The 6,000-nt window shown below is 34.5% G+C and overlaps 1 long non-coding RNA gene across 15 annotated transcripts in view; it reads right to left on the bottom strand.

The window, feature by feature from the left end:
- Positions 1–524: 524 nt before the first annotated feature.
- Positions 525–6,000, bottom strand: part of LOC135109025 (uncharacterized) — a 63,765-nt gene continuing 58,289 nt past the window's right edge. For all 15 annotated transcript variants that reach the window (XR_010272534.1, XR_010272535.1, XR_010272539.1 and 12 more), the window contains one exon: positions 525–1,222. This is a non-coding gene — a long non-coding RNA (uncharacterized LOC135109025). The remainder of the gene's footprint in view (positions 1,223–6,000) is intronic.

Raw genomic sequence — 6,000 nt, 5'->3', positions numbered from 1 at the left:
TCAACTCAACAACAGCATAATAAGTACTGTTGTTATGCTGAGATTGGACTGATCCTCATCTTTATCTTAACCTAGTGTCTACATTACTAATATCTGTATTAATGTAAGTCTTTGTAAGGGAAGATGGACATTAGTATCTTGCCACTCAACAGTATGTGTAACTGTGGCTAAATCAATTTTAATCTTCATCTTCATGATACATTTTCTTCCTTTCCTCATTATATGCATTGATATAATGCATATAATTTTTTTTTTTTTTTTTTTTTACATACCTTTCTGTGTATTATTCAGTTTTCTTATTTACCTATTACTCATTTTTAACAACAACAACAGTAGTAGTAGTAATAGTAGGTAGTATGTACTACTACTACTACTACTACTACTACTACTACTACTATCTGTAAGGCTTTCATCTCTTTCTGTCTGTTGATTAACATTATATGTTAAAATTTGTTTCTTCTCCCTTTTGCTTTTGTATGTTTTGCTAACATACTTTCTCACACACACAAAGGATAATTAAAACATTTATATTTTTAATGTATAATCTGAATCAGTCATAATAATGATAGTAGAAAATAATAATAACAACAGTAACAATAATTTCTATATTCAACAGTAAAAAAAATAGTAGTTGTTAGTAATGGACTAGTAGTAGATAGGCATAAAAGATGGAGCACCACCACCACCACCACCACCACAACTACAACTACAACCACTGGATGTTTTTTGACTATAGTGAATCCAGCCTTACTTGATGTCGGCTGTATATGTCTCACATTGCTTCCACATTGACAGTCAACAGGCAAATGAAGATCTCTCACTCTTGCTCATACTGTAAATGCTTTGCCTTAATCATACCAAAATTATAAGTTGTATGTAACAGCATGGTCTTGGATTTGAAGATCATTCATGATCACTTCAGGGTTGTGGTGGCAACAGATAAGAGTGGTACAGTACAGTCAACACACCAAGTACCAAATTAGTATGGATCCACTAACTATAACAACATTCATCGAATCTAAGCAAAATATTGTTGTAGTAGCAGTAAATAGCAGACACAGAACTGTTGCAGTCAGTCATGACTATTAATACTGAAAGCATTTACTAGCTCCCAGCACCACCACCACTGTCTGCAGTGGTGGTGGGTGGTAATAGTAGGTCCACGTGATGCTTGTGCTTAGCTAGTTTTTCTACTGCTTGTCTCAAGAACACTGCCACCACTCTGAAATAGTAAACGCACTAGTAAAGAAATCCTGTTGTACAAGCAAATTGATGATACAAGATATGTAAATTAGAGATCATTTTCTTTATGTGAGCTCAAAAATCTGACGATACAAACTTCAGTTTGAAGCGAGTAAAATTACAAAGTTTAAAATGCTTGCCTTCCTCAACCCTCCTGGTAACACATCCAGGCTGTGTGGTGATGTACAATGATTCAGATGTGCCAAGATGAGTTTGTGAATGCTAGAAGATCACACATCCCTCCCTACCATTCATTCTCCCACCAGTCCTCTGTTTCTCAAACTCCCTCCCTTATGGCATAATTCGTTATTATACTTGTATTCTGTCATCATTTTGCTTGCAGGAATATTTATAATATAGTACAAGTATAGTACAGTGCTTTATGTGACTAATTGGTGTTATAGTGTTACTGCTGGCATGTTCTTTCTTTAGCTGTCTTTGGTGTGGTGTTGTGTGTGTGATTGTACATGGTGTACAGATTGTGCCTTATTTTGCCTCTCAAGTGCTAACTATGCCTCCCAAGCGGCCAGTAAGTTCCGATGTGAGTCCCAACATTAAGGCTAAGTGAGCTAGTACCAATAACACTTGCAAAGAAGGCAGAAATTGTTAAGAGGCACAAGAGCGGTGAGTAAGTTATCCTCTCTGACGCATTACGCATTGGTGAGTGTTAAGCACATTTTTATGTGTCTAATTTATATGAAATCATGTTCTTTGTATGCTTGTTTCTCTTTAAGGTTGCTTTAGCGACAGTTCTATAGTATAGGCATGTTTGTTGCATTTGGTAATGTACATTTTAGCTTGAAAATTTACCGTTGACAAGGGTCATGGAACCTAACCCCTTTTTTCCTATTAGTCATGTTTTGTTATATGAGCAATTCAAATGGAAGCAAACTGCATGTATCATTGGGATCTCCCTGTATTACTATTATTGTCATTACTAATGGGAGGTTTAACTGACAGCCTACTCAACAAGATGGGGTCATACAGCTGATTCATTAAACATTCGGAGGGTAAGCCGCCGTAATCTGAACGTCGGGCACTGAACCACGAATTGGTCTTGTGGATTTATCAAACACATGCCACCCCATGGTTTGGGAGGAGCTGCCATTTGTGTTGGCAAGCTTGAGCTCCTTGGTCTGGTTTATATATATATATATATATATATATATATATATATATATATATATATATATATATATATATATATATATATATATATATATATATATATTACAACCGGTTCCAAATTATAAATAAGATAAGCATGGATACACCAGACTTCTTCATTTATTGCAACATTTCACAGAAGGCATCAATAGGCTAAAAAGATTGGTAAAAATAAGCACAAAGATAAATCATAAAATATCAAATTACAAAAAAAAAAAAAAAAAAAAAAAAAAAAAAAAAAAAAAAAAAAGTAACTAATTGAGATAGAAAAAAATTATAAAAAATAAATAAATAAATAAAAATAAAAGATGACAAAAATAACCTATCGGCAGTAGCTTAAAATGACAAAGGAAAAAAAAAGAAAATGAAAAATATCAAGCAGAATATAGGTATGAAACTATGGACAAACCTTGTGTGTTCTTGCATGTGGTGTAATGAGGATTGACAGAGTGGTGATGTGAGAGCAAGGTTAGTTATGAACCTAGAAACCCAAAGCTCTGAGCAGTTTGTAAGAGATATAGTTGTGATGAAGACAGTTGGTTATTTAATTCAGGTTTCAGGTGTTTAACGTAAATAGCTTCTAGTATCTTAGTGACTATGTGAATCATTTATTTGAATGGTTTCATCAAGGGGAATATTAATGAAGAGTGACAATATCAGAACTCGCTATGATTGTATCATGAGTTTAAAAAATTTGTATGATTTTATTAAATAAATAAATTAGAAGCTCATGATACAGTCATGGCTAGTTTTTATATTAAATAACTTTTATTAATGTTTCCCTTGATGAAACCATTAAAATAATTTGTGGTGAACTATTTAGGGACCATGACACCTTAATAATACTAAAAAACAATTTACTAGCCTATTAGACTTGGTAATTAATTCCTCCTTGTTCAGCAATAAAATCATATTCCAAGTTGGTGTGGCTATGCCTTGGCTCCACTCTTGCTAATGCTTTTTTATATCATCATGAGACCAAGTGGTTAAACGAATGTCCTAGTGAATTTAAACCTATGTTCTACAGAAGATATGTTGATGACACCTTTCTTTTATTTACACACTCTCAGCACATCCCTAAATTTCTAAGTTACTTAAACTCCAAACACCCTAATGTTGAATTCACATCTGACATGGAAAACAATGGCTCTATTCCATTTCTGGATGTAATTGTCACTCATAACAACAACCAACTACATACTGCAGTCTTCCGCAAACCAACCTTCACAGGTTTGGGTGATTAATTATTTATCTTTCACCCCTCGATTGTTTAAGATTAATGCTATAAAAACCCTCTTATATCAATGTGGTGCTTTATTTTCTAACTGGTTTGCTTTTGATCATGAGGTTAACTTCTTAAGGACATTTTTCCACAATAACAGCTTTCTCCTAAGCATCATCAATATCATTTACTATTTTTTAGGAAAAAAATTTAGTCAGCCTTCATCTAATGACACACAGATGACATGCAAGAAATACATAAAATTACCTTATTATGGCCTAGCTACACTATCAGAAAGACTCACTACCATACTTAAAACACAATATCCAGACACCAAGTTCATATTTATTTAACCAACATGTTTACTATTGCTTCTTTTTTAAAATTCAAACACAGTATTCCTATTGGACTTACTTCTACATCATTTATGAATTTACTTGTTGAGTTGCAAGACTCAGTATATTGGAAAAACCAAGAGGAATCTAACATAGAATCAGTGAACACAAAGTTACTTCAATACGTACACAGAAACAGTTGGCTCACCTCCCCTTTCTCAGCAATAAGAGCACATTCACATATATACTTACAATCATCTGTTTTCAGAGAATTTTAGTATATTACATAAAGCTGATGCACATACAGTCACTAAAATACTAGAAGCTATTTACATTAAACACCTGAAACCCGAAATGAATAACCAATTGTTTTCATCACAATTATATCTCTTACAAACTCTGCTCAGAGCTTTGGGGTTCCAGGTTTGTAACTAACCTTGCTCTCACACCGCCACTCTTTGTCAATCCTCATCAAACCACAGGCGAGAACACACAAGGTTTGTCCATAGTTTCATAACTTTATTTTGCTTAATATTTTTCTTTGTTATTTTAAGCTAGTGCTGAGAGATTATTTTTGTCACTTTTTTTTTTTTTTTTGTCTGCCTGTTCCACTTTTAGTTACTGTTTTGTTATTTTGTCCCTATTGGAATTTTATATTTTATGATTGTGCTTATTTTTACCACTCTTTTTAGCCTGATGATGCCTTCTGTGAAGCTGAAACATTGCAATAAATGAAGAGGGAAGTCTGGTGTATCCATGCTTGCCTTATCTATGTTATATATATTACACAACAACAACAACATAAATAACAATATAATCATACCTTGGTACTATGGACCTCACTTTAAAGGATTTCAGAAGCAGTGGACAAAATCTGGAGCAGCCGATTCAATTTGAAGGTCCTGCACACTATGGATGGAGTTATGGCAACACTGGACATGAGCCACTGCTTTGGAAACTGACTGCTTGTTGCTGGCAAGTTACTTTGTTTATATCAGTGTAACAACATGTGTAGCTCATTACTCCATGGTTTTCGCCCTTTTTGTGTTGCATTTGAATTATCTCATAATTTTCTTTAGCCATGGTTGGTACCCAGGTGAGTAGCAGCAGTGATGAGGAAGATGAAATGCTGGCAACATTGTTAAAACTTTCAGAAGTGCATAGCTATATGGGCACTGTCCTACAATTTGTGGAACACACCAAGAAATAGAGATATCAGTGTTTATCATGAAAATCTCACAATTCTTTGAGAAGCCATAATTAAAGAACAATTTTGAAGTGGCAAGCAATTAAAACTAGACAACTTTTTCAAACCCATACAGACTCTGTGTTCACTTGATGTACCAGTGGTACCAGCCAGCTCCAATGATGTACTACTGGTTATAGGCACAGATGCATCAATAGTACATGAACAATGAGGTAGAGGCTGGTGACACTGAGGGTGGACAGGCTGGTACTGCTGGTGCATCAGGTGATCGTGGAGTCTGTGCTGGTTTGAAAAAGCTGTCTAATTTTAATTGCTTGGCACTTTGAAATTGTTCTTTAATTATGGCTTCTCAATGAATTGTGAATTTCCATAATGAACACTAATATCTCTATTCTTGATGTGTTCCACAAATTGTAACACAGTGTCTATACAGCTACTCACCCCTGATAGTTTTGGCAATGTCACCAGCATCTTGTCTTCCTCATCACTGCTGCTGCTACTTTCCTGGGTACTGACCATAGTTACCATGGATGGCATGGTGTGCATGATTAAAAGTAGAGTACAGTACTGTATTTATTCCTGTATTTTGCACTGTAATTGTTGAAATTAGCCACTCCTATTAGAATGTAATGCTTAGTGTCGGTACCTACAGACAGTCAGCTTCATCAGACCAATGTTTCCCTCTTTTAGTCCGTAGTACTGAGGTATGAGTGTATATTTACACGCCATTTCTAATTTTTGTCCATTACAAAGATGAATAAGAAACAAATTGAAAAGAAAATGTAAAGTTTGAAAATAGATATTATATATACAACATTGGAGTTTTT

The sequence above is a fragment of the Scylla paramamosain genome, chromosome 18 (genome assembly GCF_035594125.1).
Source record: "Scylla paramamosain isolate STU-SP2022 chromosome 18, ASM3559412v1, whole genome shotgun sequence".
Classification (NCBI taxonomy): Eukaryota; Metazoa; Arthropoda; class Malacostraca; order Decapoda; family Portunidae; genus Scylla; species Scylla paramamosain.
This window is presented reverse-complemented; position numbering and strand designations above follow the sequence as displayed.